The sequence below is a fragment of the Mytilus trossulus genome, chromosome 3, assembly GCF_036588685.1.
Source record: "Mytilus trossulus isolate FHL-02 chromosome 3, PNRI_Mtr1.1.1.hap1, whole genome shotgun sequence".
NCBI lineage: Eukaryota > Metazoa > Mollusca > Bivalvia > Mytilida > Mytilidae > Mytilus > Mytilus trossulus.
In genome coordinates, this window is record NC_086375.1 from 72319645 (window position 1) to 72333247 (window position 13603).

At 31.0% G+C, this 13603-nt stretch overlaps 1 long non-coding RNA gene across 1 annotated transcript; it reads right to left on the bottom strand.

The window, feature by feature from the left end:
• Positions 1-10821: 10821 nt before the first annotated feature.
• LOC134709696 (uncharacterized) lies at positions 10822-12583 on the bottom strand. Its single transcript, XR_010106019.1, has 3 exons — positions 12345-12583; positions 11536-11628; positions 10822-10925 (listed from the first exon to the last, which is right to left on the bottom strand). It is a non-coding gene; the product is annotated as an uncharacterized LOC134709696 (long non-coding RNA).
• Between the last annotated feature and the right edge of the window lie 1020 nt (positions 12584-13603).

The window sequence follows — 13603 nt, forward strand, 5'->3', positions numbered from 1 at the left end:
CTATTGCACAATACTTAATATAATAATTTTGAATCCTGATTTGGACCAACTTGAAAACTTTGCCCATAATAAAAAATCTAAGTACATGTTTAGATTCAGCATATCAAAGAAGCCCAAGAATTTATTTTTTGTTAAAATCAAACTTAGTTTAATTTTGGACCCTTTTGGACCTTTATGAAGACCAATTTGAAAACGGGACCAAAAAATAAGAATCTACTAACACAGTTAGATTTGGCATATCAAAGAACCCTAATTATCCAATTTTTGATGAAATCAAACAAAGTTTAATTTTGGACCCCGATCTGAACCAACTTGAAAACTGGGCCAATAATCAAAAATGTAAAAGTATTTTTTTAGATTCAGCATATCAAAGAACCCCATGGATTCATTTTTTGTTAAAATCGAACTTAGTTTAATTTTGGACCCTTTGGACCTTAATGTAGACTAATTTGAAAACGGGACCAAAAATTAAGAATCTACATACACAGTTAGATTCGGCATATCAAAGAACCCCAATTATTCAATTTTTGATGAAATCAAACTAAGTTTAGTTTTGGACCCTTTGGACCCCTTATTCCCAAACTGTTGGGACCAAAACTCCTAAAATCAATCCCAACCTCCCTTTTTTGGTCATAAACCTTGTGTTTAAATTTCATAGATTTCTATTTATTTAAACTAAAGTTATGGTGTGAAAACCATGAAAAATGCTTATTTGGGCCCATTTTTGGGCCCTAATTCCTAAACTGTTGGGATCTCAACTCCCAAAATCACATCCAACCTTCTTTTGTGGTCAAAAACCTTGAGTTTAAATTTCATAGATTTGTTTACACTTTTACTAAAGTTAGAGTGCGAAAACCAAAAGTATTCGGACGACGACGCCAACGTGATAGCAATATACGACCAAATAATTAATTTTTTTACGGTCGTATAAAAAATAAAACTTCTTGTATACTAGTATATGTATCGTTACTCGTAACGATCCAGCGCCCTCATGGGGAAAATCGTTGATTACTATTCAGACGTTTTATATTCTAGTATTTATACGTTGTGTCATATATCAAAGTTATTCGTTCAGCGTATGTTCACTTGTGTATGTATGTCTTTTGATTGTGTTAGACCATTTCAATTGATATTCTATAGTGTGTCTTTCTATGTTGTGATGTTACATTATTGCATCAGGTAATGGGGACGGTAAGTTCCTATTTAAACGTTTGAACTCGGGTAATTTGTTTGCACCTGTCTTAAATAAGAAACCTATGTTCAGTGGTTGTCGTTTGTTGATTTTTAAGTGTTTCTCGGTTTTAAATATAGATAAGACCGTTGGTTTTCATGTTTGGATGGTTTTACACTATTCATTTTGGAGTCATTTTTTAGTTTGCTGTTCGGTGTGAGCCGAAGCCCCGTGTTGAAACCCGTACTTTTACTCATAATGATGTACTTATTGTGAACTGTATAGAGAGTTGTCTCATACAAAATCTTATTTATATTGGCTTTCTTATATCCGCTCTGCACATTCCTGGTGAAAATTAGTCCAGAAACGTGCTTCCGATGGAAGCAATTTTAAAGTGTTATTTTCATATTTTTTTTTAGAAATGACAGATAATTAATTTTCTATTTGGAAATATTTTAAAGTGTATGTAGTTCAATGGAAGCACTGCTTGATTTTTTTTTAAATAAACAATTTCATTTTATAAGATTGTAATTTGGGATATTCTATCTTTATAGCGAAACAATCTGAGAAATCTCAACAATAATAAATCAATATTTTTATGTCTAATGTATTACGTAATCACAGTGATATTAAAGTTTTCTTAAGGGCATACGATACAGTTACAGGGAAGGTAATGACGTTGCTAACGTAATTTGTTATTTTCGCGACGTCAACCTGTGACATATCGGGAAAAGATGCATTTTTCGACTGATTTTTATCATTCAAACTGATTTAATTTGAAAACGAGTTCATGGACCCCTATTTTTCAAAACGGCATTTGGTTTCATTTTACAGGGAGATTATGTGACCAAAATTTTATAAAACTGTAAATAGAGGATTTTTTTTAATTGTGATAAACATGCAGTAAAAAATTATGTTTTTTCCTCAATTCATGAACATTTGATAAATATGAGTTATTTCTGAATAAAAAATTGCACATTTTTAAAGATATTTATAAAATTCAGAAATTACCGATTATTTAACAAAAAAACAATTTGTTTTTATCTTTTATAACAAAAAAGTTATGTCTTTCTTTCGAAAAAGAAATTACGGCCACAAATCTGAATTTCGAGCAAATATACAAAATTTCGACCTCATTTTACTCGAAAAGTAGCTCATGAAGGTATATTTTTTATTACATATTTTATTTAATCAGGTAAAAAATAGGCTATATGCAAATTTTCATGAACTTGTAAATACAGGATCAAAACTGTATCGTATGCCCTTAAGTACATCTAACCCATATACGTAACTTGTATTTTCAATACGCATATAAATGTATATTGTTGCACACCACTGTCAATGTTAAGAATCGTTTAGAAGAAACAGGCATTAAATCAGAAAATTTATTTTTACCTCAGGGTTAGTTTTCAATGTAATGAAATATGAATGCTGACGTAAAAAGTAAATAAACCTTAAATCGTTAAGTTGGTCGCACTCTACCAGGATGTTTGTTATAGCTTATGGTTTAAACTACTTCTATTATTTTAGACATAATTAGAAGATTATAAAGATAAGCATTTACCTTATAATTCAGTTCAAATAGGTCACTCTAAATAGAACATCTGTTTTGACTAAAATGTACAAAATTAATTTGGGGGAGGGGGGGTATTTGTTTTTCGGATAGAAAAAAATATTTTTTAAACACAAAAGCAAATATAAAATTCTTTGAGTTTCGCGAGAGATAACATTTTAAAAATAAAATTGTTTATATAATTAGGGTAATACATCTTTAATAAATTTTCAGAGAATATTGGTAAATTAATATTTTAGGTATCCAAAATTGAGGAGCTAGTCTGAAAGAACTATGAATCTATTTGAACAGACCTGAGTATTTGCATTTTACACTAGAGAAATAAATAGATTTGTTAACGGTATTTAGTCCTTTTTGCGTTCTCTTCTTTTATATGTGCTGATAACACAAATCATGTTACATAAAATAGAAAATGGCAAATAGGGAATGTGTCAGCTGGCCCCTAAAAAAATATGCAAACTAGTTCAGTGATAATGTACATCATCCTAAACTCCGAATTATACACAAGAATCTAAAATTAAGAATCATACCAGACTTACAAAGGCCAGAGGCTCCTGACTTGGGACAGGTGTAAAATTGAGGCGGGGTTAAGTATGTTTTTGCGATCTCAACCCTCCTCCTATACCTCTAGCCAATGTAGAAAAACAAACGCACTACAATACGCACAGTAAAACTCAGTTTAAGAGAAGTCCGAGTCCGATGTCAGAATATGAAACAAAAGAAAATTAACAAAATGACAATAATTCAAAATTAACTACAGACTACTAGCAGTAACTGACATGCCAGCTTTGTTTCTTTGTAATCTGAATATCAGGCACAATCCCTGCTGTTAGGGGTCTAGTATTATACCATCATGAAATATATGAGAAGAACATAACCAGTGTCATGCCAACAACAGGTTTTAGAATAAATGGGTTCAATTCCGATGCAAAGACCCTATAAGTGAATTGATATTAACGCCAACATATGCAATCTTTAATGTCCTGACAACAGTAATTATATCCCTTCTTAATAAGTCTGTTTAAAGGTTTTGTAAGTTTTTGAGGTGAATACTGACATGTTTGTGCTTTGTTAAGAATATTACCATAGAAGATTGGATGAAAGATAACAGTATATATTAACATTAATAAACATATTGTACTATTTTATAATGTATTTTTAAAAAAAATAAGCCAAAAAGTAATGCATATGTTAAAAACTACATAATTCTTTGCATTGTGTTCAGCAATATATCAGTCCCGCCTGCATAATAGTGTACTTAACTTATATATAAAAAGATATTGAATGTTTCGATGTCATTGCTTGTAAACGTTTCGAACTGAGGGTACCATAGCCTACATTTGCTAATCCTGAAATCATTGATTCTGTCATTTTCAGTCTATTTACTTTTATATCACTCGAAATATTGATTCTTTTGTATTCGTAACACAAATGACCGAAGCCAGATTTAGTTTATCTGAAAGATCTTCAACTTCATATATATAAATATATATCCTGCGAGTTTGTCTAACAAAATTTAATACCATAAAAAGTAAAATCACAAAATTACTGAATTCCGACAAATTCAACACGGAAAGTCTGGTACCAAATCATATTATATCAATTTTGAACTTCCTGTATAATAAAGTCAGTAATATTACAGTTGTTATCAAATGTCCGATGTTTTTATTCAGTTCAGTGTTTCTGTTGTTCTGGTGTTTTTTTCTCTTAAAATTGATGCGTTTCCCTCGGTTTTAGTTTATAAACTGGCTTGTTTTCTCCTTATCAATTTATGACTTTTAAACAGCAGAATACTACTGCTGCCTTTATCTAAAGATTTTATAATCGAACATTTCGTTTTTCGTTTTTCGTATTTAATTAATCTCAAAAAAGTAAAATCACAAAAATACTGAACTCCGAGGAAAATTAAAAACGGAAACTCCCTAATCAAATGGCAAAATCAAATGATAAAACACATCAAACAAATGGACAACAAATTAATTTCCAGACTTGGTAAAGGCATTTTCAAATGAAGATTATTTATAAACATGTAGCAGAACAAAACATCAATAAGATTAACACAAATCGTAAAAATTCAAGGATAACAATTTTTTCTTATTGTACCTTCTCCTCATGTCTTTACAAACTTTAAGGATGAGTTTAGAGTAAGAATTTACCGATTGGAACAGCAAGATGGAAATCCGTTTTATGAGTGAACCGTTTCTGATGCCATTGTAACAACCGACAAATTTGAGAATAATGTCTTTATATCTTTTAAAAGTACTTTTGTTATTTAAAAATGTGAAGACTAGTTAAATAAAGGCAACAGTAGTATACCGCTGTTCAAAACTCATAAATCCATGGACATAATAACCTCATATTCTATAAAACGTCATTATGCTTTTAATATTTCTTAATTTGTGTTGTATACACGAAAACTAGTCCTGAAATGGCCTGTTAATTTATGAAAGAAATATTAATACCTGGCTAGGCTCTTTTGAATCTGCAAGCTTTTAATTAAGTTAAAATGGGGTCTGGGGATGTTTGAATTCATTGTCCGTTCAGCTTCTGGGTTTAATATCATCGTGGGTTAATTGTATATTTTAAAGTTTCTAATTATATTAAGTCATTGTTAGCCAAGATAAAAAAAAATAATCCATTATAAACAGATAATAAACGTACCAATTAATCAAAGGACAGGTAATTATGACGTCCCCCCTTGTAACCCTCTACCTGTTCATAAGAATGTGTGACATATTTTCGACCTTTCTAGATAATATAACAACCTTCACCTTCGAATAAGATTAAAATAAATCGGGTCATGTGCATAGCACCGACAAATGCCAATAGATAAATACCTAAGGTCATTATTCAAGTTCGTTGGTCTGAATTTTGACGGCATATCTTTGTTTAATCATTAAGTCAAAACGTAAATGACTTATGGACAACATGTGTAAGTCACGTTGTGATGTGGTCACAGAAAAGCACTGAAAATGTTATATTCTTCTGAACAATTTTACCTTTATATTTTTAATTAACCTGTTTGGATTATCCAATGCTTGTATCAATTATATAACGATGTTCGAGGGTAGATAGAAAGTAAAACTTGGAAATCCATATGCATGCAGCAATACATAAAACATTATAACAAGATTGCTTATCTTAATATTCTTCTGATAAAAAACAAACTAGCATGATACCATTTAAGGGTCATTGGTAGAGTTTATTCGTTTAAACACCACAAGAAACACCTTTGCAGATGAACTAATCAACTTGTATTTTTCAAAACGGTAGAAATGCTTTAAAAATAAAAATTATTATCTGTGGTAGGGTCATTTAAGAATATCTGAACCCCTGTTTACAGCTAATGAAATGTCGTCAACTATGGCGTCGAGTTACAAATGCATTAATCAGAACCTCGATCAGAATACCACCAAAGTTTTACGCAATCAAGAATTCGCTTTACAAACAGGTAAAACGTTAGTCATATACAAATAAACTCATCATAGATACCAGGAATAAATTTAGTATATACGCTAGACGCGCGTTTCGTCTAAAAAGACTCATCAGTGACGCTCGAATCCAAAAAAGTTAAAAAGGTCAAATTAATTAAGAAGTTGAAGAGCATTGAGGACCAAAATTCCCAAATACAGCTAAGATAATATATGCCTGAGGTAATTGTGATAATATTGCGACTGTTGGCAACTTGTATGAATAAAAGGTCACGTGGTACATACGTCAATGACAAAATTTACGAAATGACATTAATACGTGAATGGTAGATGAACGTTTTGGTTATGTATATAGTTCGTTTAGGCCAATGGCAACTCAACATTTGGGACAATTCTCCCTTGTACATGTAAATTCTCTTTATTTAATAATACATTAATATTCGATATGTAATAAATAAAATTTTGTTTTACGTTCTGGTTTTGTATATTTTTCCCAATTGCAAGACCGTGGCTGCTCACCACCGGGAGGTGAAAATACGATTTGGTAGTGTCTATTTATAAGCACTTAATAATATTGTTTTAATCTAACATGGTGGTATATAAAGATTGGTTCAAACTTAAATGGTATATATTGTAACTCAGTACATTCCCAAATTTAAAAGCTCATTTAGCCTATTTACACCACTGGGTCGATGCCACTGCTGGTGGACGTTTCGTCCCCGAGGGTATCACCAGCCCAATAGTCAGCATTTCGGTGTTGACATGAATATCAATTATATGGTCATTTTCATAAATTTTCTGTTTACAAAACTTTGAATTTTTCGAAATACTAAGGATTTTCTTACCCCAGGAGTAGATTACCTTAGCCGTATTTGGCACAACTTTTTGGAATTTTGGATCCTCAATGCTCTTCAACTTTGTATTGATTTGGCTTTTTAACTATTTTGATCTGAGCGTCACTGATGAGTCTTATGTAGACGAAACGCGCGTCTGGCGTATAAAATTATAATCCTGGTACTTTTGATAACTATTAACACCACTGGGTCGATGCCACTGCTGGTGGACGTTTCGTCCCCGAGGGTATCACCAGCCCAGTAGTCAGCATTTCGGTGTTGACATGAATATCAATTATATGGTCATTTTTATAAATTTTCTGTTTACAAAACTTTGAATTTTTCGAAATACTAAGGATTTTCTTACCCCAGGAGTAGATTACCTTAGCCGTATTTGGCACAACTTTTTGGAATTTTGGATCCTCAATGCTCTTCAACTTTGTATTGATTTGGCTTTTTAACTATTTTGATCTGAGCGTCACTGATGAGTCTTATGTAGACGAAACGCGCGTCTGGCGTATAAAATTATAATCCTGGTACTTTTGATAACTACAATTAGCCGTCTTTAACAATATAATATTGTGGTACAGTCTGATCTCAACTAAAATCTTATTTTCATTAAGTTGTGTAAAACTTCCATGTGTATTATTATTTCCAAACACGCATGGTTTCACTATGACCGAATTTTTATGTAGGTTAAACTTTTAGAATTAAAAAAATATATATCTTACTTATTACATATCAAATTTAAGTTAGATAAAATAACTTGTAGTTTACCTGTACAGATAAACAAATTAAATTAGACCAAATGTAACGTGACTCTAAATTTGTTAGACCCGATGATACCATGGATATGCTTATGATTTAGTCGAAATAGTTTGCAACCATGTCAATGTACTTTATATTTTCCAAAACAAGTTTATCAAAATACATTAAGAGAATAATTTTGAAGGTATCAGACAAACTTTTTTTGTTCATGTTTTAGGCAACTCAATTTTAGCTTGATTTCTCAATCTATTTTCAGTTACAGCTGTGACCTTGACAAAGGATTATCTGATCTATTTTCGGTTACAGCTGGGACCTCAATAAATATCTAGATTATAACAAAAACATCATTTTGCATTAACCGTAATATCCGATTATATATATATATATATATATAAAAACACATCATAGATACAAGGATATTATATTAGATATAGGGTTTATAATATATGATGACAATAGCACAATTGTTCGTAACTAATTTTCTAAAAGGTATCAGTGGTGTTCCATATCTGATATTTTGAAGACTACACCATCTACAAAAAATAATGACAGCAGTTCCTGTTTTCCAAAATATTGGCGTAGCATAATATTAAAAGTTTTATATATGTATGGGCAAACCGCATATGGCAAAAGTTCATTTTAAATGCACTTAATATGCTAATATTTCGCTTTATGAAAAAGCCAAATATCTAATGTCTCTGACTTTCAAAAATTCAATGTATTTTCTATACTTTATAAAATATAAATTCGATTAACTAAATTTCTAAAACCTAATTGAACACTTCGATTAAATGTAGCTCCAATCATATATTATCCGACTAGAAGCCGTACATGTTTCTATTCCGAGTACCATCTTCTGGAAAACAAACTTGACGCAAAAATGTAAAAATATGAAAGCGGCTTTATAACCATAAATTCCTATCTTCACTGAAATGTATAAATATATTGAAAATTTAAAAAACTTGATAATGTGATATAATTTAGTACGTTAATGGGTATAAATGTGAAAATAACACTTAATTAATTTCGTGCATTCAAATTGGGTTCCTAGATTTACCTTCATCACGAACATCAAACATAAACATTCAGCAGCGTAAAATGCCACGAAGGAGTTAAACCTTAGTTTCTTTTTTTTAAATGGCTATTAAATAGAAATGTTGGTATTTTCTTCTAAGTACTGCCACAACGGCCCTCCGGTCTAATTCAGTCATGCAACATACAGGAAAAATTGTTGAAAAATTTAAAAAAATAAAATCCTGATATTGACCAACCAAGTACATTTTCGTCACTTTGCTTTTGTTAATCTATACAACAAGCTCAAGTCCTCATGTATACTCGTTAACACGATGAAAATAGAACAATTTATTAAATCAGTGTACTATTCTGTATTCCCCCTGGCCGTTAAGTCGCCCACATTTAAACGAAATTTGTCTTATATATAGAGAATATAATTGTATTTAAATGTAATAAATTTTTATATTCTAGTTGTACAATTATATAATCCAATTTCAAAAGTTCACTTTTATTCTTTGAATTGTAATTTGTAAAATTGTTTAACTTACAATAGTTAAATCAAAGGTAGAATCTAACAGGATAATAATTTGATACGCTAGACGCGCGTTTCGTCTTCATCAGGCTCATCAGTGACACTAAGATCAAAATATGCTCGTTTTATAACCTCACACGAGTAGGGATACATACTTCTCTTAACTAGACTACTTAAATAAGAATGTTATGAAGGAATCTGTTGTTCTGGTATTTTCCCTTAATCTGATAAATACTAGTGGATAACCACAAAACATGTAAGTGCATCAAATTTGAATAATAACTTGGAACATCAGTTCAGCTTCGACTGTTATCAAGTACGATCAATATGACAATATCACAATCTTGATGATCAGTCTATCACCTCGGTCAGTACTCCTATTCCTAGTTCTACTGTACGTAGATTCATGGATACTGTCATTTAGTAGAGAATAATGTTTTCGATATAACAAAAATAACACAACTTACCAATAATATATCAATTTTGTTATTTCTTTGGCTACAATGAGCATATCATTATGGAAATGTTTAATCCTCCACATTTTGCATTAAAGTTTGATAGATAGCAGCTAACAAATATGTGTGTGGGCGTGTATTACTCTTCTCTTTTATATAGAAGAGAAGCGAAAGATACAAAAGGAATAATAAAACTCATTAGTTAAAACAGGCTGGCAGTTGCATGACAAAAGAAAAGAAAATAGACCAAAAGACAAATTTGAGACAAACAACAGTATTTAAACTTAGGGGATTGTCGTTGACTAAAATCGGATACCATAAATCATGCTTTTAAACAACATATGGTTAATTGTTGATAGACCCCTCTCCTTGATTATTGAAAACTATCGTTTAGCATTAAAAATAATATCTTGGTGTAAATAAGATACCACCCATACGAGCTAACGCCCTTGTACCATAGCATACACCATGGCTTGCTAATGAATAAATGATGGCAACGATTTATAACGAGGAAATACCATAGTCAACAAATTACCAACTTATCAGAGAATAAGTGTGGTATGTATTAAAAACTTATGACCAAATAAGGCATTAGCCGGACTTGGTGTATCTGATTTACGCCAACATTTCATGGGTAATGCAAATGGATTAAATTTAAATATTTAAGAAGGAGGTTTTCATCAATGTTATCTTATTTTATGGTAAAGCATAATAATTGAGATAATAATTGAAAGGTATTACATTTAATTATTTCAAATGCAAAGATACTTATTCGTATTGCGGTTTTTTTTATAGAGTAAAGGTAGTGTTCCATATTTGCTTTCTTGAAAAATGCACAATATTGAAAAAAAAGTGTTGCAGTTCCAGTTATTTTGATGTCAGCATTGTGTATTGTCATATGACAAATGTTGACCTAAAACGCAGTTGAAATAATAAAAAAAAAAAAACAAAAAAAAAAACAACGCTTATGTTTGATCAGGCAATTTTTTATCGGCTGATTTGTACATCAGTTGAATATATTGTGTTCACCTTGTACAATAAGAATTTAATTATATGGATTTACAAAATTTATTCATTATTTAAGCTTTCGATTCCTTTCCTGTATTCCAAAATGACGAGCCGTATTTCATTATGGTACTAAAGTTGACCTAAAAAGATAAACAAATAAGTTGAAATAATTGTTCTCTTTTAATCCTGATTTTGATATTATTGGCGGTTTGATCTAATAATAAATAGCTTTTTTTTCTAAATTATTGTTTTTGTAGCATAACTAATTTCAGTAAGGTTTACGTTTCTCTGGGGTGACTGTTTTTGCGTGTATGTGTGCTGTATTTTCTTCACGTAGATTTTGTCATTTTATGGATATTTTTTTTAATATTTTTTTAATATTATCATATAACCAGGTTCAACCCACTATATTTCTTATAATGTCCTGTACCAAGTCAGAAATTCGGCGAAGTTATCAAGTAGTTTCGTTTCTATGTATGTTGGCGTTTATTTTTGTTGCACATCTGTGTTCCTGTTGTTCCTTTGTTTTCCACTTATAGTTGATGTGTGCTCTCTCGGTTTTAGTTTGGAACCCGGATTTATTTTCCCTCGATCGATTTATGACTTTGAACACCGGTATACTACTGTTTCTTTAATTTACGTTGTTAAACCATATTTTTTTCAAAATACAATTGGAGACAGTTTTTGATAGTGTTTTGACTTGTTTGACTTGATACTAGTAATACGTGTAATGCAAATGTGTCAACGCACCTGTCATCACTCTTTCTAACGATCACCACAGTCTTCTTTTGTCACCTTGATTTTTCTTCATATTGATTAATGAGATTCATCATCGTCAAATTTCTGTGGGCGTAATTTATGGTATCGTTTGGTAAAATTTAATACAAATATAGCCTTCAAGTGATGTAACTTGAAAGAAAAGTGACAAAAAAAACATTTATCAACTGCGAACCAACAATTATTTTTTCTGTGTTGCAAAATCATTCTTTGTATGCCTTAAATTACATTGGACCTACTTTTAAATTGCAGCTTATATTGTGTATATAAATAGCATACGTATTGGACCTTGTATGCTGTTGCCTTGTTCTTTTTTCTAGAATATGTTGGGATAGATGCATATTGATATTATTTGTTGTTAAGTCTATCAACCATTGGATCGAAACCCTTTACTTCTGAACGATACGATTGAATCAATTTATCAAAGACTAGGTCTTTGGATTGCATTTCCGAGCCAATGCACTGATGGAAAAACTTTCTGACATTTTCCATAAATCAATTTAATTCTATTTCTAAATTTTGTGAGTTGTGTTGTTATATCGGCTTCAATCTCAAACACACATTCCGCCACAAAAATAAACTAGTGTTCGGATTATGATAACGAATTGGTTCTATGATAGTCTTGAGGTCTGGTTTGTTTTATTTTTGTACCTGCAAAATAAATTGCCGTGTGGTTCAGTTTGTCAATATGTAAGTCAACTAATCATAGCAAATCTATATTTAGCATTATATATTATTTACTTTGCCCTGCGTGACATTTAAATACTATTTGAATACTTTACCTATTTACCTAACGATGTCTTTCTCAAACAACAACACAAAACCTATTTCTCAACCTCTTCAGACGAGTGCATAATTCGTATATCAAACATACTTATCTACAGCCGTCCTTCCCCTTGTCAGAAAAAATATTATGTAACAGCAGCTGTTAAATATAACATTGCTTTGCCAATACGCATGCCCCTTTACTTATGATGAATCAATTTATTGACATTTCTTCTCCGCCAATATTAAATCATGTGATAGCGTGTTATTGGTGTCCTATTTACCCCAGTTGCACTGTAATAGCGAATTACCTTTACAGCAGCCATATTGTTTCGTTCTATTTAAGGCTTCCACGTAAAACATGTCTAGGTGATTTATTTTGCTGAGTTGTTTGTCAAGAAAGGTGAAGGACGACTGGTAATTACCACTCCCAAAGCGTATTATCGGAAATCCGCGGCACGAAGCTGTGTAAAGTCACGTGGCTTTGCTTGTTTTGCAAATCAATACTGCTGTAAATGTCAGTGTACTTTGGGGTGCAGTTAAAGGGAATTCACATGAGGTTACTAAGGGATGAATTCACATATATAAACCGACAAAAGATATCGATTTTATTTATTTAATTGTATTTGATTATACGACCGTTGTCATAAGATTTGAGCATGTATGTCATTCAAATATTTTGGTGTAGAGATAAATTAATACACAGAAGAAGAATATTGTTTTATTTTTACTTTACAATATAAAATAAACAATGAAAAATAAGATTAAAAAAGAAGACCTTTTTTCGCTCAAAGTAATGGATCTTTTAGAAGAAATATGGTTATTATATCTATGATGATATTAACAACATTTACTAGAGATTAACGCAGAGGTACTTAGGGGAATAACAAAAATATATAATGTCTATTGAATACTTCACAGTATTTTTTTAATAAAACATTACAAATGTACATTCCATTCTACAATCTTGTTTTATGTAAGGATTAATGTTCATACCAACTATTAATTTTTATTGCATAGAAATATGTAAGATGGTGGAACTTTAAGGAAGATGAAAGATTATTCCCAATTATACCAGTATATATATATATGTTAAAGCTAATAAAGAGTGGTAAATCCTTTTCTGAACATTCCTCAATCTAGTAACGTATTATGGAATTTAAGTGTTCAAATTATTCAAGTGCCCACTCTTCGATGAAAATTAATAAACATTTCCTTTAAATGTGTGGTACTATCAACTAGCTTTTTCACGTATTTTTCTATATTTTGAATGTTA